Source organism: Ambystoma mexicanum, chromosome 11, assembly GCF_040938575.1.
Source record: "Ambystoma mexicanum isolate Mex_15411 chromosome 11, UKY_AmexF1_1, whole genome shotgun sequence".
Classification (NCBI taxonomy): Eukaryota; Metazoa; Chordata; class Amphibia; order Caudata; family Ambystomatidae; genus Ambystoma; species Ambystoma mexicanum.
In genome coordinates, this window is record NC_090934.1 from 878,643,348 (window position 1) to 878,670,159 (window position 26,812).

Here is a 26,812-nt window from a genome sequence, read left to right on the forward strand (position 1 = left end):
TACATTTTAAAGTATCTTTTGCTGTAATCTTCGAGCCCCATGACCGGCTCCGGGTTCCCTGAATGGGGAAATACTGGGCCCTCCAAGGTCGGAATGACCCGGCATTTCCCCATTCAGGGGACCCGGACCCAGACCCAGGTTTGGGGGTAGCCATGCCCTTATTAAGGGCATGACTACCTCGAAGCTCGTAATGAGGCTCTTAGAATTAACCTTAAGCACTGGGTATTTGTCCGAGAAGGCTTCAGTCATCTTTTCTGGGCCCACATGTGCCGTGTGCGTTTGGAGAAAAGGAAGAACAAATGCAAATAAATCTGGGTGACTTTCCCAATGCAAGCAGCACAGTGCGAGCTTTTGAGCCTGGTGCTCTCCGCACAGGACCATAGGCAACCCCAGACATGCACTGGCCTCATTGGTCCTCATCAGTGAGGTGGAGCTTGGCTCAGTGAGCAAAGGACCCATGACAGAGCATTCCACCACCTACGAAGAAAGACTCCCTATAATCGCTATGAAAGGATGGAAGGAACACTTTTTTAATGTCCTAACCTCCCTCAAGTCACCGAGTCAGGTGGCCTGAGGCTCAATGTAAAAGCCGTCACATGAGTGAAGTTAATGAGGGAGCACCGAAGGATCAAATGCGATGCAACAGTGGTGACGAGAAGGTGACCCACTGCCGCTTACACCGGGTCCCATAGCAGTGCAAGCTGCTTGCCAGACAGCTGCCAAAGGCACGCTGGAGGTCAATAAGAGGCAGGGCCTCACTCGCGGAGATGATCAGCTCATTGCAGGAACACTGTTAGGCATCCAGAAGCCCAGCTGCAGAGGGCCTTACCACAGATCACTGAGGTGAGCCCCTGCTCTGTCGACACACAATGCTGAGTGAACACTGGAAAGGGGTGTGAGGGATATACTGAACCACACAGGAATCTGCACCCCTATAGAGGCAACATGCTGCCACTACAATTACTGTGCCATCAGTGCCCAGGCCCCAGACTAAGGCACAGCAGCCCCGGAGCCACAGAGACCACAAGGGAGGGATAGATTCCCCTTGCCATCCCTAGTCCCCTTCTATACCTCAGACTCCACAAGCCTGGGTCCACGGTGGTGCCGCTGGATGAAGGAGTTTGATGCTTACGTCAATGCATTATTCACTCAGGATGATAGGCGCATCATAGGGCTCCTCACCTTTACAGCAGGCCTCAAAGTGCTGGTCATTATTTTTAAACTCCCAGAAGGTGTAGAATAGAAATATAAAGAACTCAAGGTCATATTGAATGAACATTTTGCCATACACAAGAACGTAGACTACGAAAGGCACGTATTCCACACCACAAGACAACTCCAAGGCGAGAACAAGGACAAAGTGTGACACGCCTCCGGTCTAAAGTGAAACACTGCAAATTCCACCAATACACCAACAAGGAGGCTATCAAATCGCAAGTCATTGCCGGTTGTGAATCCATTCCCCTAAAAAAGAAGTTATTGCAAGTGCTACACTCATTGGACGAAATCCTTGTCCTAGCAAGGACCATCTCAGCACTGCAATACCAAATTTCTTCATTGAGCAAAGTCCACATATCATCAGCACTGACAATAAAAGAAGAATCCATAGACAAACTTATCGCGCAGACGTATGTGGCCCAGACTCTAGATCAGAGGAGTGCCAGTGCTTCCGGTGCGGTTAGGAACTCCCACATGAGGGTCCATGCCCGGCCATTGATCAAATACGCTCTGCCTGTGTCAGGAAGAACGATTTCCGCATTACATGCAGAAATCCCAAGTCATCCAGAGAACATTGAGCGGAACCAAGAACACACCGACCCAAATCCCCATTGTGTTATCACCATGAGGATAGGCCCAAACATGAAAAATGGCCACACAACAGAGGCAAACGACATACTCGACCAAGGCACTCAACCTCACAGGAAGGCCGCCGGGAAGGGAGAAGATAAATCCACCACCTACGCATGAACACACCCTCCACAAGCAGATCAGAATATCAGTCAAGCACGGAACGGAGGAAAAGAGGTTACTTACATGCCCTAGGCGGTTACCAGTCAAATGGTCGAAAACATTTGGTCGACAGACAATTTGGTCGACACCATTTGGTCGAATGCCAAATGGTCGAATTTTTTTTTTATTTTTTTTTTACCCATTTTTTGGTTTTTTTTGGGGGGGTCCCCCCCCAACCCCCTTTTTTTCTTTTTTATTTTTTTTCCCCACACGAAAACCCACAAAACACATATATATATATATATAAAAAAAAAAAAATTCGACCATTTGGCATTCGACCAAATTGCGTCGACCAAATTGCAGTCGACCAAATTGCAGTCGACCAGTTGACTGGACACCGCCCTAGGCAACCCAACTGTGTCTGAACACAGCCCCATACTGCCCATCACCCTACAAAGAAAGGAGTTCAGCTTCCTCATCGACTCAGGCGCCACAATCAATGTGATGTCTGAAGATGAATACCGCAAACTGGAGCGTCCCCCAAAACCACAGAAAGCCTGTGTGGACACATACGCATATGGAGCCAAACAACCTCTCCCTTGCCTAGGGGCTTTTACAACCACTTGCCGCCACAAAGACAAACAAGACTGCATACTCATCCATGGCCTGGGCACCAAGGTATCCAGTGGCTGTGTCCTAAGCATAGCAGATGGGCCTCATCCATATTCTATACCAAACAATAGCAGACAGGTACATCTCGCCTACGGTCAAAATAGCCACCAAGTTCCCCAACCAGTTCTAAAGCCTAGAGAAACTGAAAGGATGGAAAATCAAACTACATATAGATGAAACGGTGAAGCCCATAGCTCCGCACTACAGAGGAATTCCTTTTAACATTCAACACCTAGTGGAAAAGGAGTTGCTTGCTCTAGTGGAAGACAACATAATTGAACCAGCATCGGGCCCCACGCCATGGGTCTACCCAGTAGTACCAGTGCTGAAGAAAGGAGATCAACAAAATCACATGCCACATCCCGCAATGCATAAATTACCGCCATGACATCCTCATCTTTGCTGGCTCTCAAGAGGCTCATGATGCCACATTGATGAAAGTGTGCTCCGCACTCAGCGAGTCCTGACTAACACTCAACAAGGAAAAGTGTGCATTTAATAGGACAACACTAAAATGGCATCCAACCCGACCCAGACAAAATACGAGCACTAATAGAGATCCCCCGTCCAACCAACACTGCACAAGTTACATAATTTCTGGCATTAACGAGCTACTGCACCCACTACCTGCAGGACTTCACCTCCACAACTGCACTGATTAGAATCCTGACAAAGAAAGACTACACCTTCGAGTCGGGGGAGGCACAGCATAAGGCATTCAACAAGATCCAGAAGGACATCGCCACGGCTGTCTGCATTCTCCATGTCATACTTTGATCCAAACCCAAACACTGAGATTACAGTCGACGCCAGCCCTGTGGGTTGGGTGCCATCCTCAAACAGAATTCAGGCAGCTCAGCAAAAGATAGTGTCATATGCTAGCAAAAGCTGCACAGAAGCAGAACAACTCTACTGCCAGGCCGAAAAAGAAGCACTGGCGGTTGTATGGCGTGTGAACATTTCCACCTTTCCCTGTATGGTAAACAGTTTACCATCATCCCGGACCATCGGGCAATGATCACTATTTATGTTACACCAACAGCCCAGATGCCGCCCCGAATAGCCCGATGGGGAATCAGAATACAAGAGTACTGATACTACATCATACATCAACTGGGAAAAGAAGAGAACCCAGCAGACTTTTTATCCCACCACCCTCTCCCAGAAGCCCGCAACATAAACGACCAAGCTAATGGATACGTCAACTACATCATCCATCACGCGGTACCCCATGCAATGCTCACAGAAGAAATGGCAAGGTGCACCGCAGGAGATGCAACATTAGCCCTCGCGACCACCTGCATTCTCAATGGCAGGTGTAGATCGGTAGAAGACTCTATTCAGAACATCGCAGCAGTGGACATACAAATTCCAAACCCTAGCCAAAGCCAAAGACAAATTCTCTCTGTCACTGCCATACCTGGTCGTAAAGGGATATTGAATAGGGCTACCTCCCTCTTTATACCAGAGGGCAGTAGACATTGCGCATGAAAATCACAGAGGGATCGTGTCAATGAAATGCATGCTCAGAAGGAAAGTGTGGTTCCCTGGAATGGACCAACTCGTCGAAAGCATGTTAAACGTGTGCCACATATGTCTAAGCCTCTAAACCTTCAACCTTAAACAAATCCGGAACCCCTGCAACTGACATCCCTCACTGAGGGCATCTGGGAAGAGATAGCTATTGACGTCTATGGCCCTTTGAGATCTAGAGAATACGTATTTGTGGCCCTAGATGAACACTCGAGATACCCTCAGACTGAAATACTGTCATCCAAAGCTGCCACGGCCGTGATCCCAGCACTAGACTTAATCTTCTCAGCGTATGGCGTCCCCAAAGTGGTAAAATCGGACAATGGCCCTCCCTTTACAGGGAAAGACTTCACGAACTTTGCCAGTTGCATGGAATTCCATCACCGGAAAGTTACTCTTCTCTGGCCACAGGCAAATGGAACCGTAGAACGGTTAATGGCAAATGTTATGAGAACAGTCCGAATAGCGAACATCACCCACATGACCATCAAGCAGTCGCTATGCCAACTCCTGAAGAAATACCAGAACACACACCATGACTCGATTGGAATGTGCCCAGCAGAACGAATGTTCAGCTGCCCAATAAGATCACGGATACCTCATGAATTGCCACTGCTGAGTGAAGACCCTCAATCACAGGACATGAGTGACAAGGACAATAAGGCGAAAGAGAAGATGAAAGAATGTGCACACCACAGGCGCCATGTCCAAGAGTCTGATCTACAGGTGAGTGATGATGTCCTAGTGCGGCAAACCCAATCCCACAAAGACATACGGCTGTTCGACCCACAACCACTGACCATCACTGGAGTAAAGGGATCCATGGTCACAGCTGCAAGAGATTGCTGGCAAGTGACCAGGAACAATTCCTTCTTCAGGAAGACGTGAGGCACACCATCATGGGCCTACCCCGAATGGAGCAACAATGAAACCTGTGTCACGGGGGAATCCGGATACTCGGGGGACGAAGATGAACCTGGAGCTGAAATGCAAATCGGCCAAGATGATGGTCCCATGGACGTGCCGACCCCTCTCCCAGACAGAAGGAGGCCCTGTCGGACCATCCAAAAACCAAGATGATGGATCAAGGATATATGGTAGGACAATGTTATTTTGGGGGGAGATGTAACGTTCTAGGCTCCCTCAGGTCACTGAGTCAGGTCCACTCAGGCTCAATGTAAAAGCGGCCACATGACCGAAGTTGAAGAGGGATCGCCGAAAGCGCAAATAAAGGAGTTGCTGTATTAATGCCATACTGTGTGGTTGTGCCTTTGTGCGCTCTGCTGCGCCGCGCCCTGCGACACAACAACTTTGAATTAATCATAATCAGTATCATGTTTTTGGAAAGCTTCCATTGTATAGTTTCACCACTGGGCTGCATCACTGTAGAAAGACATCAACAACATGCAAATGATTCATCAGCCCGATCCTAATAGCAGCAATCTATCCCAAATAGCTAGGCCACTTCCCATGTACACATGCACACAAAAATACAAGCAACCACAGACATATCCAAAACGTTGCACTGACCACATTTTAGCCTTTTAAAATCTCACTAAGTGGCAAATGTATGCCCAGATCTGGGTCCAAACTCACTGTTTCTCTGGTCCCAAATTACAATTCACAGATGATTGCTTGTGGTTATACCAGTGCTTTGGTATAGGCTGCAGGTATAGACTGGAGCCTGCAGAGTCTTGGGGCCTCATTACGAGTCCGGCGGTAACCGCAGCGGTAAAACCGCCTGGTTACCGCCGGACTCGTATTACCATTTCGCCTCCGTGATTCCCGGAATTACCGGGGCATTACAACCCTGGTTTCCCAGGAATAACGGAGGCGGAATGGTGTTAATCCCCATTCCCATTGAGTCCTATGGGACTCAATGGGAATGGGGATCATGGAAACATCGGCAGCATCTCGTAATGCTGCCGGTGTTTCCTCGTCCGCCTGCAGGCGGGCGGTGTTAAACCTGCCAGGTCAGACCTGGCGGGAACATCACCTCCCGCCTGCAGGAGTGGTGATCGCCCGTCATGGAAACAACGGTGGCAGAATCTTGAAGTCTGGGAGGAAAGGAGGAACCAGCTGCCATGAAAAAACATAATGTGCGTCCAACCTACGTGCTCCAAGTCAAGACCACCACAGTTATTGCTTCTCCAAACACGGCAACAAGTGTGGAGAGGCACGCTGGGAGCTAGGAGGAGTGCTGCAATCACAAGTAAATACATGTCCGAGCCATTCTGCCATGTTTGATTGTGACTGTGTGGCAAATGATCCTGAAGTAATTAATGAAGGTGAAACTACGCGGCCGGCCGGAGACTGCCAAACACTCAGCTCTCCATGTGGCAGATGATATATGCATGATACGAAGCGACTCTCCGACAGTCGCAGCAGTTGAAAACATTATTGCCACTTCCTCAATAATGGACATGAATTGGCAGGCACCTCGCACTTTTGACCATTCGTGCCTTGCCACCCTGCGAGCGCTCGCATGGCGTGCTTTCAAGCCTCTGCAGTGTGCAGAAGTCTTTGTTGAAAAGCAGAAAAAATGGTTCTTTCACTCACCCAAACACCCTTCTTTTCTGCATCGTAATCTCCGGCGTCTACCTGGGAGACTCAGCACTTGCCTCAGTGCACAGGGCGGGTTGAGGACCTATTGAAACATTCTGGTGTAACTCCAACGAGCAATGTTACGCCAGAATTCATGTATCCCTTACAAAATGGCGGAACACAAAATGAGGTTTTCAATGAGTTACTCGTAAACAAACCCAATTGCATCATGGCTTCATTCTCTTCCTATGAGCTACGGCAGGATTCCGAGTTTGAACAGCTACGTGAACTGCAAAATTCAAATGACGCTAGAAGCTCCATGCTGTCTTGCCTGCACACAGATCAATGTTTCTGTGATCAGACCATACATAATGCTCTGAGACTTACTCAGGAAAAATGTAAGACAGCGCCACAGACCGCTAGACAAATTCTACCTACTGCAGTTCATTCTACAGCAAACAAACAGGCACAAGGCGTCACTACTTCTGATATCATTAGCCTGATTAATGATGACGTTCTCCCTAAAAAACGCCACAAGGAACAACTCATTGGAAGTGGTTAATAAACTATTACAAGATGTAACAAAACTCAACCAATCGAGAACTGGGAGAAAAAAAACTGGTGAACCAGTAGAAGTGAGCACGCTAAGCTGTGAACCCAGAGTGAGTGACACAATGAAAAAGCCATCTGGAAAAATGTGTCATAGTGGTCCCTCCAAACGCAGGCGCTCCGATGATAGTGATTCTACTGGGATAAATTGCTCACAACAAAGAGTGTCAAAAAACAGAATATAGGAAACGCTGAATGTTGGCCAACCTTCTTTGCCTAGTGAGAAAAGTGGAGGAATCGAAGCAAAAATACCCATGCGACAGGCGCCACACTACAGCTCTGAATCATCATCCGACGTCTCATCCAGTGAGTCATCTTTTTTAGAGATAGACTATCCAAAAATAAGGCGGCTACAGCACAAGACTCACTTTCGTAGGACTGACTGAGGCCCAGCCCACTACTGATGACATCCTAAAAAAAAAATATTCAAGACTTACTACCTGTGTTAACATCCTCAATGTCCATGACGATTTGCCCATTCATTAAAATGTATTAGCACATAAAAGAGAGCATGAATGACTTAAGTACTCTAGTTGCCTTAATGAATTCCAAGATGGTGAATTTAGGATGTGACAAGAACTTATTTAAACAGACAATCTACGAATCAACAAACAAAATTGACTCTTTCCTTGCTGCTCTGGCAGATCAAAAACGGAACAACAGTGACGATAAAAAACTCTTGGCAGAGGTAGCCAAAGAATCGTTGTTCCTTTTAAAACCTCACAATTGCAACGTGCTGTCAGCGACCTGTAAACAGGAATCCCACTGCACGTTGAATCTTATCAATACTTCCAGTAATGTTAGCAAGAGTATTTCAACACAGGAGGAAAACATAAACCCACATGAACATCAAGTATCGACTGACAAGGCCTGTACGTCTCTGAAGGATCCACCTAAAGCTCTGAGAGGGAACTATGTACAGTGGGGCACCCAAGTCCTGTACTCAGACATGAATAAACAAGAGTTGGCCGCCCCAGCCTCCATTTCTCCCATGAGCGTATCTGCGGAAACACAGAGAGGAAAAGAACGTCAGTCTCTATCTGGTGATGATTTGGTGTCCTTTGCTGATGCCCTGGAAAGTGTACAATCAGGCAAGTAATAAGGCAAATTTGGACATGCAATTTCCGACTACCTCTGAAGAAGGTATAGGACCAAATGGCAGTGTAATAGACTTGAGCTCTGAGATTGCTAAATTAGACAGTCCAAATGCTGTAGTCTTTCCGATCTTTAACTGTAAAGCTAAAGAGGGGATACACCTAGCCTGCCTAAAAAGCAGTCCAAGTAAAAAAGTCTAAAAATATGAAGGAAAGAAAAGGAAGAATGTCAAATGACTAAAGAAAGTTCCTCCGAAATATCAAAGTTGTGTGTATGACCTTACAGGCTGATTCATCACGAGACCAAAATGGAAGTCAAACTTTAAAAGAACGAGTGCCTGCTGAGCTAAGTGGGGACCTAATCAAGAGAGTACCCTTAAAAGAACCTGACTCAGCGGCCCAAAATCCAGCAGAAACTGTTCCTGCACCACCAGCCAACATTGAAAATTCAATTAACTTACTTGATTTTTCGACTTATGAGGACGACGAGACAATTGAGCCACCGCCTGCACGTGACACTCCGGTTGACCTGACGGAAGAGTCACTACATGTGTCTGCACACCTGACTTCAGGTGTTGCCTCAACCTCTAGAGTATGTACTCTTAGTTGCGGTGACTCCGATTATAGATTCTACCCCCGAGACACCAGACAGCCCGCTGTTTATGACTATGTGCCAGGAACTAGAAAAGTTAGCAGATGCCTTTGGCCCTGCAAGCGTGCCTTTCCCAGAGCAGAGTCTATGGTCTGCCCCGAGAACTGCAAAACCAATTATGTTCTTACCACAAAAAGTGAACCTTGCGAGTATGACAAGACCTTGTAAACAACATAGAGCTCCTGTGCACCCAGCGCAACAAGTGGGCACTGACCGGGATGGGCGGGGTTGCGGCACGTCAATTTCCGAAGTCAATACAGTGAATATCAAACACTGTAAATACTGTTTGGTGTTAGAATATATTGACCATAACAACGATGACCTGACACTAAATCGGATAAATCTGCTGCACTTACTACACTATGTACCGACTCTGTGAATGGTTGAGACAAATTATATGAAATTAGTGGATTTTTTTAACGACAAACAAAACGATGTGGTAGCCTACACATTGATTAACAAATTGTATGTAATATTCTATTAGAGGCAGCCCCGGCCTATTTCTTAATGGGATTTGACATCACGTGAAGACAAGTTCCGACAAAGAGAGCCTGCTTACGACGGAGCAAAATCATCTAGGAAATATAGGCAATGATTTACAGTTATGCGTAAATAACGATGTCCGTCACGCATGCCTAAAGAAATCCAGCCCCACAAGGCTTCCATCATTGTAGCAAGTTGGAATATTCGGGGGCATGTACATCTGCTCCAATCCAACTGGCTGGACAATATTGATATAATGTGTGCACAAGAAACCTGGCTGTCCGTCTGTCCAATCATAGACGCATTTGAAATCGCCTTCAATCCTGTCATCAAAAAATCTAAGGGCAGACCTATGGCCGGCCTTATGACCTTAGTGCGTAAAAATTCAGGTTATAAAATCACTGAAGCCTATAACCCTACACCTTACATTCAGACGACATTGCTGCAGACTGAAGGTTCTAACAAAGAGAAGAAGGACCATCTGTATATCATGAATATATACTGGCAACACAAGGCTACTGGCGTTTTGGCTTTTATAGATCAAATAACAACCATTATAGATCTTGTTTATGAAAGGGAAGAGACTGCAAAAATCTTGTTATGTGGAGATCTAAACATAACTTGCCTTGAGGTAAACAAAACAAACCCGCAAAACATCTTAGCCCTTTCAAAGGATGCCCAGCAATGGTCTACAGAGATGGAAAGCAGAAATATGTATATGCTGAATGGGAACGTCATAGGCAACATACCGGCAAGGGTGACATGGAAGAGAGACACCCAGGAGTGCATCCTAGACTATTTTTTTGCCTCGGAAAGCGTGCACATACTTGTCCAGACTTTACATGTAAAGTAAATGGCGGAAAGTGACCATAATCTGGTACTACTATCCATTGCTGCTCCAGATGGGAACGAAAAGAAGAAATCCAGTTGTGGAATCAACCCGCATTCGTCTAAGATTGACTAAAGAAGAGACAAAAACAACAAATCTTGCTTATTAGAATGGAAAATGCCATCTTCAATATCGACACATTCTGCAAAATTACAAGGAAAAAAAACAGGGACTTAAAAACTGCAGCTTTAAAAATACTCAGACCTTTGACCTCGAGGTTCTTCAAAAAAAGCACAAATTGCGACATGATATCAGAGCATGTTGCAAAACTCTAGATGCTGGAAATGTTTGTAGGATCAAAAGCATAAAACAAGCCTATGAATAGTGGCTTAAAACACACAAAATTATGATGACACAGAATGAAGCAGAAGCTATGCTTTCCAAAATGGAAAATAATAATTCTTGTGATTTCTGGCGTCTGATTAACGATCTAGCTGGCCCACAAGCCGCATTGCAAACTAACATGGTAACCAAAAATGACTGGGTAACCCATTACAAGCTCTTATACACGAAAAAAATCTCAGTGCAAGATCCTTCGATGCCTGTGCTAGAAAATTGGGACTTGAACTTCGCAAAAGAGGACATTGTTGAGATAATCAACAAACTAAGTACATTGCGGCTCCTGGGCCGGATGGGCTCACAAACCTTACACTCAAAGGGAATCCCGATATGTGGGCTGAGTTTTGCTACCCTTGTTTAGGAATAGCACAACTGAATGTGCAACATCGACTTCATGGAAAACTGCAATCATTGTGCAAGTGCAATAGGGCTAACCCCAAAGATTACCGTCCAATTGCACTTCTTGCTGTCCTGAGCAAGGGGTATGCTACATTACTGAAAGATAAGCTGACAGTTTGGTGTATAGATAAAAAACGCATTGATTTAAGACAAACTGGTTTTGTCAAGGGAGTTGGATGTAGTTTAAACCTTCTAATTGTTAATATCTTGAAAATGGAAGCTGTAGGAACTGAGAGCAAGATCTTCCTCACTAAAATCGACTTGTCACATGCCTTTGATAGCATCGATCGTGAACTGCTGTGGACTAAGTTGATCAAATGGAAGTGCCCTGTGAGTCTTCTCGCAGCAATAAAAGACCTGCATATCAACACTGCTATAAGAATCAGGTTTGACCGATCAGACAAACTATCCGCCCCAATTCAAACGCAACGTGGCGTTAAACAAGGCTGCCCTCTAGCGGCAATCATTTTCAATCTGTTTATCTCTGCCATTGACCAAATTTTCAATGGAAATGTATCCTTCTCACCGAAAATCAATGGTGTGCACATAAGTCATCTACTCTTACGCTGATGACTTAATTCTTTTAGATGCAACGCCAGTTGTCCTACAGAGGAAACTGAATGGCCTTGTATTATATGTCAACGAAAATGACCTAAGTATAAACATAGCAAAATCTGAAATATTAGTTCTTAAAGACTTGCGAGGCAAAAAAAAAAGGTTGCTCTTCCATTGGCACATGGACAAAATATAGCTAACAACAGCGATGCACACAAGCTACCTAGAAATGCAAATCAGCTCAGGCCTAAATGATGCCCCATGGGTTGAAGGCATTAAATTGCAATGTCGACAGCTTGCCATTCAGGCAACAGTGCTGAACAAAAAATACAGGAAATACTCCTTACGCCCAGTGTTGGCCTTCTTTAAAGAGAAGGCAACCCCGGCGCTAACATATGGAGCAGAATGTGCATTAGGATGCCCAGCTGACTTATGGAACACATTGGAAAACAATTTCTGGATCAAGGTACTTGGATTACCCAGGGGTACCCCAACAGTGTGTTTGCGCTATGAACTTAGATTAACCTCCATTAATGTGCGAGTATGCTGGAACACACTAGTTCCTTATCGGAAAATGACCTTGAAAGACAGCCTACCACAGTATAAAATATTTGAAAATCCAGGCCAGAACAACAATTCCTCTGTGTTGGCCCTATGGGCAGAACGCTGCCAAGCACTACTTGTGGAACTTGATACCAGCATTGATACGTTACACAGTAATCCGGCCCATTTCAAAAAAAGATTATGGAGAAGAGACTGGTGTGAGACATGTGATAGAAGAAGGATGTATTCCCTCATGGAAACAGTCCCTAGAGAAAAAAAGGGGCTTAAATGAGATCCACAGTGCATGGAAATGATACCCTGATCTTCATAGAATACCATCGAAGTGAGCGGGAGTGGTCGGGACCGGTGCTCCTCTACTTTTTTAAATTGCGTTTTACAGCTCCTATACTTTTATTTTCAAAGGAAACCGTTCCGAAATGGTTTCGTTTTAAAATAAAAGTGTAGGAAGAAGTTGAAACTTGCACTTTCAGTGCACTGCACTGGGCGTTTCCTGAAACGGCAGGTGCAAGTGTTTGGGGGGATGTATTGTGTGTGGGAGGGGTTGTGGCAATGGGGTTTGTGGGGAGCAGGGGCAGGCCAGCAGGGAACATAGCTCCACTACTTCTTTTCGTGCACCTCGACCACTGAGAATTCGGGCCTCATTACAAATCAGGCGGTCTGGAAATAACGGTGGCGGTAAACCCGCCGCCACCGTTGTTTCCGGACCGCCTGATCCCGACTCCTGCAAGCGGGAGGTGATGTTCCCGCCAGGTTTGACTTGGCGGGTTTAACACCGCCCTCCTACAGGCGGACGAGGAAACACCGGCAGCATTACGAGATGCTGCCGGTGTTTCCATGATCCCCATTCCCATTGAGTCTCATAGGACTCAATGGGAATGGGGATTAACACCATTCCGCCTCCGTGATTCCTGGAAAACCGGGGTTGTAATGCCCCAGTAATTCCGGGAATCACGGAGGCGGAATGGTAATACGAGTCTGGCGGTAACCAGGCGGTTTTACCGCCGGACTCGTAATGTGGCCCTATATGTTGTTTCGTTTAAATCTGTTTAAAACACGAGAAAGGACAAACTTGTGGTCACCCGATAAAACACTGAACAATGTAGGCTGTGTAATGTTTCCAAAGAAACGCTAAAACATCTCACGCTATACTGTGTAGCACTCAACGAGGAAAGAAAACTCCACTTTGGGAAATTTACTATCCAAAGGAAAACACTGAATGTGGAAGATTGGTGGCATTTAATGTTCGACGAATCGGACTGCAAACTAACTACAGCATTGACCTTTTTCTTAGAAGCGATGGTCATTCGTCTAGAGAGCCATGCTCACACTGCATGAAACATTCAAATGAATGACCTATTTTCTGTCAGCATAGGCCACTGATACACTGTAGGTTTATTTAGTGCTACACAACGCATTTATCTGTTTTCAGGAAAATAAGAGTCGTCTTTAGTTGATTAATAGATGTATGAATTTGGTTGTATTTCATTTGTATAACCCTTGTGCTTCTTTTTAAAGGGTTGTAATAAACCAAAAAATTTAAAAAAAAAATAGACTGCACCTTTCGGCTGTGTGACTAAAACTTATTTACATATGGTTTATACCTTCCTTCTATGGCACAGCCCAATGGAAACCTGCCCGAGCAACACCCATGGTTTATGATTAATGAAAAGGTGTCCATCCATTACTCCTAATGGTGGTGCGAAGTCGATCGAAATGGCATGGGTATGCCCCATGGCTGCGCCTGTGCCAGCTGTGCCTGGCGTCCCAAACTATACATGGTGTTGCCCAGTGAAGCCAAAACATATCTGGCTGCTGATAGTCTTATGCAGAAGTGATCTGACCTACCAATCCAGGACACATTATTTTAAACCTTCAGTAATGACAAAGCGGGCAACAAATTGAAGGAAAGGAACGTTTGCAGGAGTAAGTCCCAGTGATTATGATTAATGAAAAGCTTTCCACCTATCACCTTTTGATGTTGCACCAAAACTGGCCATCACCAACTAACAGTAGTGGCAGAGTGGTGAGCAGTTAGTTGAGTGACCCAAAAGAGAGAGGGACTTCCACCGGTTCAAAAGCTGATTCTTATAATGTACAAAACTACTGGAAATTGCCTGGGGAACTGGAGGAGCTCTTCAGTACATGTGACTAAATCAACGTGAAGGCATGTTCTTTACAATGAGATTGATGGGGGAGTCAGAGCCGTAGACAGAGACTATCCTGGTTTACTAATCATCAGGCACCGCCTCTTTTCCAGCCAAAGTATGAAACCCTGTTGCTCAGTTGATCTATGAGTTAATCTTTCTTCCTGAGATAACGGAGTTGTTCTGGGACGTCATATCGCGAAAATACTAGGGGTAGCAGAAGTGGTTCTATGTTCATTCATCCCCAGTTTTTATTTTCGCTGCTTTTTTTGCTGAACATTTTTTGACGAAAAAATGCTACATATGTTTTTTTATTTTTTATTTGGGAGGGTCTCCCCAAGCTTCCCTCCCCTATTATTGATTCCCTATTACCCACCCTACCCCTTATATGCCCTCAGCCGTACACCCTCCATATTTGTTGATTGATTTTTTTGGCAAAACATTTTCATTAAAAAGTGCCTCGAAAAAACACGGGCGATGGCTGAACATGGTACCGCGGAGGTGACATCACACGACCATTGACCTCTGATGACATCAAAGGAAGTGATGTAAGTTGACCCCACCCGAAGTGACGTCACATGAAGCGATGGAACACGACCTTTCACCCCTTGACAAAACAAGAAGCGTCATCACGTAGCATTATTCCTAAGTACACTATTAAAATAGGGTTATGATATCACTGAAATGTGATATACATTTCATGCAAGAACGGATCACCATATGTATTGCTAATATCCATGGGTATAGCCCCATATTACAAAATTACTGTGAACGCAAGCAGACGTCCAAGGCCAAATGGTAAGGATGTGTTATTACATAGCACTTACGCTTAAGCACTTTATATAGAACAAACATACATACAATATCACCTAACCTGTGTTGGTACTCATTTATCGACTTCAGAAGGATGAAAAGCTGAGTTGGCCTTGCTGGGATTCGAACCTGCAACCTGTAGATCACACACACATTGCAGCAAGAGCTCAACCCACTGAGCTATCTTACCCGCTACAGCTGGCTTAGCGGCTACAGTAAAATGAGCAAATATATGTCTGCATGTTCTCAAAGTCAGAAAGCAAACTACACGCTGTAGTGGATACCATTAAACTGGTAAATGAGATTCAACATTTAACAGCAGGCCAGTTCATCTGCAGGTCTGGTGCAATGTTGGCCAAATGTCATGCCTGCATGGATCCATTTTTCAGGCTTGAGAGGTTGGCAAAATACATACCATTGGGAGAGCTCATAACTGTGTATTACGAATTTAGAGTAGCGCAGGGAAAGCAGCTCAATCACATGGCATCCCTTTACCTTAAACATGCAAACAAACATCCTGAACAGCATGCCTGGGACATAGGAAAGAGAGACACATCACAACAAAGCATTCATTGTGACACAATGAAATCAAGGGCCACTTTATGTGCTATGGTCAAGCATTTCTACACTGTAAACAAGCTTTTAGGCACAAGGATTTTGTTAAGTGATCGAGGACACCCAGATGGAATGTCTTGTGATGATTGTAACAGAGACAACGGCAGAAAAAAAACATGCTATAACTGCAACTTATGAAAAGCAAAATACATATTCCAAAATGGATGCTTATTCGACTCTAAATGCTTTTTGGAAATGTTTGCCTGCATTGTGACTTTGCGGTGTTTAAGAACAGACTCAGTAGTGACTCACCCACTGTAGCGTGCCTGAAATAAACCTTTAATGACTCTAGCAATTATTGTATAGAATTGCAGAATGGCAACTTATTTTTTATTCATATTCTTTCTTATTTAGAGTCACTGCTCAAAGTGTTACACTTGTGGAACCCCCTGTTTTTGTTGTTGTTGTGGAGGTGTGAACAAGAAAGGCAGCCACTCCAGAAACAAAGAGCCACATGCCGCTGGCCACAGCCCAGGAGCTTCCCTTCTAAAAATAAAATAAACAAATAAATTATGTTTTTATTTTTATTGTAGGGGGTACAAAGGGAGACCACAGGGGCAGCAAGGAAGACCTCTGGGGTCACAACTCCGACCCTGGCGACCCCCAAATGACGTCCCTGGAGGTGTTGAGGTTAAATCAAACATTCAGGAGGGAAATGGTCTTTGGTTTAATACACCTCATGAAGATGCCTAAGGGCAAACGGGAAGGCCAGAAAGAACCAGAGGGCACTCTATTCTGGTCTGATACGGCAACATCGATCCCCCCAGAAAGAAATGTTTGTTTGCTTCACCATGCCTTTGAGCAGGTTGTCACTCATGAGGAAGAACCTACCAAACAGGGACCTTATTTTCTTTTAACACAAAGGCATTCTATAAATGTCGGAAACGAATGGGAAAGGAGACAGGGTTACTAGATACCAAATCTTAGTCCCAACCCCATTAAGACAAACTGTTTTGAAATGGCTCATTTCCGCCTCACTGCCGGTGCCCAGGACTTGCAAAAACTCAGTAGCAAGCCTTCAGTTTGATTGGTTGGATATTTATCAGCAGACTAAACAGGGTTTGTGGGGCATGCTTAAAAAACCTCATACATTGATATAGGACAAGCCCCTAAGAAACCCCTCCAAGTTTTGATGTCCCCTTCTCCTGGTTATGGATGGCTATTATGAGATCCTAAATCCCCCTCTGACCCTAAGGTGGGGAATCGCTATATCCTTGGGGAGGAAGATTACACCACCCAATACCCAGAGGATTTCCGTGTCCGAAACATTAAAATACAAAAGACCTTGAGGTATTTGGTACAGTTTGTCCCCAGTTTGGGGTTTTCCAAAGAAATATTGACTGACCAAGGTTCCACTCTCATGCCATGTCTAAATGAAGATTTTAAGATCTTACTGCAAATCAACACTCTCCATGCCCCCATATATGTGCAAAAAAACAGATGGCTTGAAATGCTTTAATCAAACTTTGAAACAATCATTTGAGGAAGCTCATACAAGAAGACTCTAAGAATTGGGCCCTCTTTGCCATTTGTAAGACCAAGCAGGGCTCCTCTGGGGCTTCTCCCTTTGAACTGTTCATTGAGGAAAACCTAGAAAATGACTAGACATGTTGAAAGGAATTTGGGAATACAAAGCGAACACCAGTCTGAACACATGAGATTTGTACAACTAACAAAGGGAAGACTCCCTCTAGTATTCTGGATCTGGTCACTAAGGAGGCACAAGTGAAACAAAAGAAAGCAACTTGTATGATCCACAACCCAGGTATCAAAGGTTTCAAGTGGGGTTCATGGTCTAAGTACTGCAATCCAGCCCAGAAAACAAGAACAAGCTCCTGGCTACATGGCATGGACCATCAAAAGTAGCAGAAGCGATGAGTGACCTTAATTATCAAGTCCAGCAAACCATCTGAAAGATGACACAAGTTTACCATGTCAAATGGCTAAAAGCTTACAAGGACAAGAAGACCCAGTCACAGGCACATGTTGATGTCCGTTTAATCACTGACCCACTCGGGTAAATATTCCAGGAGATGGCTCCTGAGGAACTAAAGCCTTAGTGAGTCACAGCTTGTATGACTTCCTTGATCATTTTTGTAATGACTTCTCTGAATGCTGGGCTAGGTGAAGAATTGTCACTACCTTAGTTAGACGCCAAGAGGGAAGATAGTACATCCATGTCCATATCAATTACCGAAAGCCTGATGCCAGATTGTGCAAGAATAAGTCCAGAAAATGCTAGATCTGAAAGTCATTGAGCCATCATTGAACCCGCTCCAAGTCAATTAGCCTAGTGACCAAACTAGATAGCAGCTATAGAAGCTTATTGATTTTCGGAAAGTGAGTGAGGTCACCCACTTCCCTTCTAAAAAAAATTCTATTAACGCTTGAAGGCAAATAAAAAAATGCATGTTCAACACCTACAACACTATTTCACTTTACAGTCCTTCCTTTCATGCTACATGGGGATCCAGCCACGTTTGTACACCACATGGATCAAGGCTTCCAACCGCACCAAGCGTGAGCCAATGCACACTTGGATGCCATTGCGACCTACAGTCAGACCTGGGGAGAATACATCCACCATTTGTACTTGGTGACTCAGAAACTCCAGAAAACTGGGCTTGAAGTCAACCCGCACAAGTGTTACCTGGCCCTGTCTTCAGTGAAGTGTTTATGCGTCCACGGAAAGGCCTAGTCCAGCCATCTGCACACTTCTATTTACCGTTTAAGCGCTACGTGTAAACTTGCACTGCATTGTAAATAGAAAAGCTGTAAATAAAAACATGATGCAGTATAAATCTTGAAAACTGTATACAACACATGTAGTATATCACACACACAACATAGCTTTAGAAGTTATAATAAATCATTCAGCATTTAGCGACCCATCACACCTGTAAAAAACATTGGGTTGGCATTTGTTAGCAATGTCCTGACATATGTTTTCAAAAATTAAAGAACAACTCAGCTCATTGGAGCCTCGGTCCCCTCTGGATGAATCAAATAACTCCACACTTTGGGCAACCCAGACACTCCACAGGCCCTTTGGATGAATACAAAACAAGATAAAAAAGAACTCCAAATGTAGGGGCCCCTCAGACATTCCTCAGGCCCCTCTGGATGAATCAAAAACAACAACCTAAAAAAGAACTCCATGATTCGGGGTCCCACCAGACACTCCTCTGGCCCCTTAGATGAATCAAAAACAAAAAAACAATCCATATTTTAGGGCCCCCCAGATATTCCTCGGGCCCCTACTGATGAATCAAAAACAAAAAGATCAACTCCACGTCGTTTTGGGGCCACAAAGACATTCCTTGGGCCCCTCTGGATGAATCAAAAACAACAAAAACCAACTCCAATGGGTGCAAGGTGTAATCAAGGCATGCCTACTGATGAAATCGCAAAACAACTTCTTAGCGTCGGGACCCTCCTAATCTATTGGCTCTTGCTGATGCACTAAAAACATTGGACCTCCCATCCTTGGGGCATTTAAAATATTACAAAAGAGCTCTGTGGCATTTGCCCCCAAGATGTACCGCTGTAACAACACTGTCGGACCCCATCCATGGATGGTTGAAACATTCCAAAGCTGTTGATCCGTGCAAAACAGGCCCCATCCCAGAGCGCACAAGAGATCCGGTAGAAACAGGCCACACATCCCTGTGCTCTCAAAATATTCAGAATTTACTGAGTCACACAAAGCACATCGCACCTTGGAAACATTTTGATCAATAGTTAGGCTCCCCGGAAAATTCCAGCCAGTGTTACAAAAAATCCAGAACCAAGTGGGCCCTGTGATGATTTCACAAAACACATCTTTGGAGGCAGGCCCTCAAATCCATCGACCCTTGGTGCTGTAACAAAAACATTAGACCCTGTCCTGGGTCATTAAAAAATCCAAGGTTTGTTGATTGAGAAACAAAAGGCTGCCCCATTCCAACATCCCCGAGTTGTCCACCACCACAGGCTGTTTCTCCAGATGCACCCTGTTGCAACATCCAGTTGTTAAGAGCCATTTCTGTAAAAAACATAGGCCCTCATTACGAGTCCGGCGGTAACCGGCCGCCGGACTCGTATTACCATTCCGCCTCTGTGACTCCCGGAAATACCAGGGCATTACGACCCTGGTGTCCCGGGAATTCCAGAGGCAGAATTCAGTAAATCCCCATTCCCATTGAGTCCCAGAGGACTCAATGGGAATGGGGAAGTGGAAACACCGCCACCATCTCGTGATGGTGCTGGTGTTTCCACGTCCGCCTGCAGGCGGGAGGTGTTCAACCCGCCAGGTCAGACCTGGCGGGAAGATCACCTTCCACCTGCAGGACTCGGGATCGGGCGGTCCGGAATTAACAGTGGCGGTGGGTTTACCGCCACTGTTAATTCCGGACCGCCCAACCTGTAATGAGGCCCATAGAGTCAGCATCAACATATTAATTCCGTATAACAACGAAACGCAGGATCCTGAAAATTTAAATTTCACTCCATATATATATATTCAATGAACAAACTTTGTTAAAGGGACGTTATGGTTAGGTTGCACTAATAAAAACCTATGAAATTCAATGAAATAACTGTTAAAGGGACGTTATGTTCCAAGTAAAACCAAAAAACCTCAGAAATTCGCCAGTTATGGTAAGCTAAGCAACCATAACTCACGATTGGGCTGTAGGCGTGAACAATGTTTATCAGTCTATGGAGAAAAAATAAATGTGGAACTCCCCTATCACTTTTAATATACTTTTTTTTGCAAAGTTTGGCGAGGATTCGTCCAGGGGGAGCGAAGTTATAAGCCATCCAAAAAGTGTTCTTCCCATGAGTTGATCAACTTAACCATAACTACACGCCCGCTACCGCAGGCCGTGTAATATATATATGAATTTCAGCTACAACACTTTGTCAATGTGTGATCTGTGCCACATTGGCAGAAGCCTCATTTTATAAAAGTTGCTATGATATTCTCATTTCCCGGAACACAATTAATAAACCCACAGTGCAACTCTTACATGTTCAAAAATACTAACGCTCTAATTCAGCCTTCACATGTTTTCCAAACAGCCCTGTGCACACGGACAACCATATTAAACCTGTACAACAACCAAACACAGGGTCCTGAAAATTTAAATTTCAATCCATATATATATTACATGGCCTGCGGTAGCGGCCGTGTGGTTAAGGTTAAGTTGCTCAACTCATAGGAAGAGCACTTTTTGGACAGCTTATAACTTTGCTCCCCCTTGATGAATCCTTAAAAAACTTTGCAAAAAAAGTATATGGCCTGCTCTGAATTAATTTTTTTGGCAAATTTGGTGAAGTTTCATGAAGGGGGCAAAGTTGTAGGGGCGTCCCAATTCTTTTTTTTTTACATAAATGCAATGGAAAAAGTTTGTGCCTACGCCCAGAGCCCAAACCGCTGGATGGATTTTCACCAAATTTGCAGCAGGAGCCGCGGCCTGGTCCCGAAAGCATGCTTTTGTAAATTTGCTGGAAGTCCGTCCAGTAGTTTTTTTTAAAAACAGGCAAAGAGCAGGTCCTAAAAAATGTGTGATATCTGGGTCAGCTATGTTGACCCATTTCCCTGTTCACTCCGCAGACAGGACTCGGATTGGTCCGGAGGGCCACGTGATGTCCGCGGACCCCCAACACACCCGCTGATTGGCTGGAGGAAAGCGTGATGAGTGTCATATTTTTATGAATAGCCCACCATTTGTATCCTCGGAAATCCCCGGATAGCGCCTCGGAGAACAGGGCTGGGAAACATGTTTTAGGGCATTTGGTGTTGGAAAGAGGGGATGGGAAGAGAGGGGGAGTGAAAGATAGTTGATATGATGTATTTGTTTAGGTGGAAGAAGACCGTGCAGGGTGCGGCAGCGCACGGACACCATGGTATTCCACGGATAGGGCCTCAGGCGAGGTGCTTATCTGGTGAATGAAGACAGGCTTCATCAGGGTAAGGGAATGGAATGTAGATAATATGAGGATTTTTTATAGGCTGTATTATGCTGTGGTGGTTGAGGCCAACCCCTAGACTCTTGGGTGCATGGCCAGAGACCATGCAACCATGAGTCTGCGCACTGGTTGGAAGTACTGTAATAGTATATGTACAGAAGTGGACAGGGCCTCGGGCGGCTGTCTTATGTGTATGGGTTGTGCTCACTGGCCAGATTATTGGGTGCATGGCTGTATAATGCTGTGGTGGTTGTGGCCTGCCCCAAGACCCTTGGGTGCATTGCCACGCACCCAAGAGTCTGCCCACTGTTTGCAAGTACTGTAATAGTATGTGTACAGAGGTGGACAAAGCCTCCAGCGGCTGGCTTGTGTGTGTCGGTTGTGGTCACTGGCCAGATCTTTGGGTGCATGACTGTATTATGCTGTGATGGTTGTGGCCGGCCCCTACACTCTTGGGTGCATGGCTGGAGGCAATGCACCCAAGAGTTTGCCCACTGATTGCAAGTACTGCAATAGTATGTGTACTGAAGTGGACAGGGCTGTGGCAGATGCCTTATGTGTCTGGGTTGCGGCCACTGGCCAGATTTTTGGGTACATGGCTGTATTATGCTGTGGCAGCTGTCTCCTACCACCAGACTCTTGGGCTCATCGCGGGAGGCACCCAAGTGTCTGCCCACTGGCTGCAAGTACTGCAAACGTATGTGTACAGAAGTGGACAGGGCCTCGAGCGGCTGGCTTATGTGTGTGGGTTGTGGTCACTGGCCAGATACTTGGGTATATGGCTGTTTTATGCTATGGTGGTTTTGGCCATGCACCCACAAGTCTGCCCACGGGTTGCAACTACTGTAATAGTATGGGTACAGAAGTGGACAGGGCCTCGGTAGTTGCCTTCTGCCCACTGGTTGCAAGTACTGTAATAGTATGTGTACAGAAGTGGACTGAGCCTCGGGCAGCTGGTTTATGTGTGTGGGTTGTGGCCACTGGACAGATTCTAGGGTGCATGGCTGTATTATGCTGTAGTGGTGGTGGCCACGCACTAGACTCATGTACCCAAGAGACTGCCCACTGGCTGCAAGTACCGTAATAGTATGTGTACAGAAGTGGACAGGGCCTGTGGCAGCTGCCTTATGTGTCTGGGTTGTGGCCACTGGACAGATTCTTGGGTGCCTGGCTGTATTATGCTGTGGCTGTTGTCGCCTACCCCCAGACTCTTGGGTGCATGGCGGGAGGCGCCCAAGAGTCCGCTCACTGGCTGCAAGTACTGTAACAGTATGTGTACAAAAGGGGACAGCGCCTCGGGCAGCTGGTTTATGTGTGTGGGTTGTGGCCACTGGACAGATGCTAGGGTGCATAGCTGTATTATGCTGTAGTGGTGGTGGCCAGGCATCAGACTCATGTACCCAAGAGAATGCCTACTGGATGCAAGTACCGTAATAGTATGTGTACAGAAATGGACAGGGCCTCAGATGACTGCCTTATGTGTGTGGGTTGTGCTCACTGGCCAGATTATTGGGCATATGACTGTATAATGCTGTGGTGGTTGTGGCCTGCCGTAGACTCTAGGATGCATGGCCATGCATCCAAGACTTTGCCCACTGATTGCAAGTACTGCAATAGTATGTGTACAGAAGTGGACAGGGCCTGTGGCGGCTGCATTATGTGTGCAAGTTGTGGTCACTGGCCAGATTCTTGGGTGCATGGCTGTATTATGCTGTGGTGGTTGTGGCCTGCCCCTAGACTCTTGGGTGCATGAGCATCTTCACACTGGTTGCAAGAACTGTAATAGTATGTGTACAGAAGTGGACAGGGCCTCGGGAGCCTGCCTTATGTGTGTAGGTTGTGGCCACTGGCCAGATTGTTCAGTGCATGGCTGTATTATGCTGTGGTGGTTGTGGCCAGTCCCTACACTCCTGGGTGCATGGCCGGAAGAGGTCATGCACCCAGGAGTCTGCCCATTGGTTGCACATACTGTAATAGTATGTCTACAGAAGGGGACAGTCCCTTGTGCGGCTGCATTCTGTGTCTGGGTTGTGGCCACTGGCCAGATTCTTGGGTGCATGGCTGTATTATGCGGTGGCAGTTGTCGCCTACCCCGAGACTCTTGGGTACATGGCCTGAGGCACCTAGGAGTCTGCCCACTGGCTGCAAGTAATGCAATAGTATGTGTACAGAAGTTGACAGGGCCTTGAGTGGCTGGTTTATATGTGTGGGTTGTGGTCAACTGCCAGATTCTTGGGTACATGGCTGTATTATGCTATGGTGGTTGTGGCCTGTCCCTAGACTCTTGGCATTTCATTTATAATAGCAAGCAACTAAAACATAGGCAAACCCAATAGGGGTTGACCTATTTAAAAAATGGATGCATTAACTTTGACCTGCTATTATAAATGAAAGTGTTAGGGCTTTAAGCCAAACATTAGAAAATGTATTGTTTTTCAAGCTGTTTTCATGTTTAGAAGACAGACAAGTTAACTAAGTTTTTGAACATTGTACTTTGGAATAGAAATCGTAGTTTGAAAATATATCCAACGTGTAACCCTGAGGTTACAATTTCTCAACAGAAGTGTTCTGCTTTGATTTAATCATAAATAACTGTTTTTGACTCAGTAAGGTCTCTGCTACCTGTTTTCTTCTTTCCTCCTTTTTCTTGCATTTTATGTGACCACTACGTGGATCACTCGCTTTTGTTCCACACTGGGTCGTGTCTATTTATTGAGCTATACTATCTTTCCATTTAAGTGTGATCTAGCCACATTGTCGATATAACGTCAACGTTCCCAGAGTATGACAGATTATTTTTGTATTGTCTCCCTGGTTTTGGTTTTAGATAAATGTAGATCTTGTGTTCATGCAATAGATTATTTTATGTTTTTGTTGTTCCTGTGTTTACTAATTTTTGATGTGGAATAATAATAATTCTCTATCTTTGATACATATACAAGCTGTGTGCCTGTGGTCATTGGCATATAATACATGTCCATAGTGGGATTTGATGTAGTACAAACACACGGATTGATACTCTCCCAAACATTTTGCAATGCAACATCTTTCGGAGTATTAACAATCAACAGAATTTTTTTCTCTAGTTGACACATCTTCATTGAAATATGGCTCTGTGCTGGTTGAGTGAATCCACTCACATGCACAGAAGTTTGCAAATGTATCTATGTTGATATTGTGCATGTCGCAAAGTACTTTCTGTAGTTTACTCATTCATTTTGTTAGTGTTTTCTGGGCTCGCGCGGTGGTAAAGGAGAGGGTTTAGAAAGGCCGATGAGTCTCCAGTCCAACATGGAGCTTTATTGGATAAACTGGTTGGAGCACTTTCCCAGCCCTCCATGACGGCAGTGGTCAAATGCACCGCCCATACGAAGGACATGGATGAAGTTTTATTCAACAACAATGCCATGGATGCGGCGGCCAAACAGGCTGCTTATCTCCCAGTAACCATCAGCTCTGAGTATCCAGTAACACAACAGAGATGCAAGCAGTTGCCAGCAACATACACTTCACTCCCAATAGCACAAAAACATTAAACTAGACGGTCAAACCACACAGGAAGAGAAGGAGTTATGGTAGAAAAGAGGGTGTACACAGTCCCCTACCAATTCATTATGGTGCCAAGACAATACTGGTAAAGTTGTTATGCCACACAAACTGTTGCTGGTCGCCTTCGACCAGCTGCACCATCCATCCAACTTGTTAAAGCAGCATATTGCTGCAGATATACAGGAGGCCTGGTTTGTTCCCAATCTTTAGGAAGTCCTCACTAAAATGATGATAAATTGCATCACATGCCAAACCTACAGAACTGGACACACCCTGAGAACAATACAATGTGCATTACACCACTTAGTGGGCCATTTCAGGAGCTCCATATTGATTACGCAGACATGGGATAGCAGTGCAAAGGGTGTAGGTATTTGATTGTTGTGGTATGTCACTTTTCCCGGTGGGTTGAGGCAGGTCCTTGCGCATATCCAGATGCTAAATGCACTGGCACATTTATTGTGAGAGAGATGTTTCCTCGTTCAGGTACTGCGGTCAAACAATGTAGTCAGACTCACTTACAATGTGCCTGTGCCCGCCACCTTTTATCCTGACAGGGAGTGTTGACAAGTGGCAGATGTGTGCAGGTAGTATTACGTGCCTGACTCTGCCTGGTCTCAATAAATTGCAAGTCAATAAAGGTAATCTTCCTGGCCTCATTCCTCATCTTCTTCGGCTCAGTAGTGTAGTCAGTGTGAAGTGGGGAGGAATTATGGGAGCAGTGGTTTCCGATAAAATAGGTAGGGATAGGGTTAGATTGGTTGTGGAAAAAAGGGCCATACCATGTCTCACCAACAAGTGTTTCTCCCTTACTCCTGAGAACCCCCTACACAGGTGATCCTCCCTTGCTTGTCCACCCCCAGGGTCGGGATCCAAAAGCAAGGAACGCATGGGCAAAGCTAAGGCCCACACTGCATCACATAAACAAGACGCTGACTTGAAGAGTTACACCAACCACACCTTTATTCCTTCACTCCCTACTCCAAGTGACTTCCTTTCCCTACATCTCTTCCCTTCCCACATCGCTCCCCGGTCCCGCCCCCACACAACACTAGACTTCCCAAACTACCTGATGACACAACTCCCTCCCAATTTAATCACTGCGTTTGTCACTTTAACACATTTCATCAATTATTCTCCTGGGCCTCCGTCTCACCCTTTGAGGTCGTTCATACCTTACCCCGAACTGTCTGTATCTAGGCGCTGGTTCAGGATCAGCTCGGTCAGTCCAATCCAAGTCTTCTCCATCACCCAGATAGGACTCATCAGAGTAAACAGGATCTCTATTTCCAGATTCGTGCTCTTCTGTTTCTGGCCAGCTGTCGACAATCTCCTGAAATAGATGACATTTCGAGTTACTTGCCGTTGATCCCCTTCAACTGTGATCATGGAACCTTTCTTGCCAGTTATGACCAGAGGATACTCATGGAAAGTGTCAGTGTGATTGTTGGTTCTC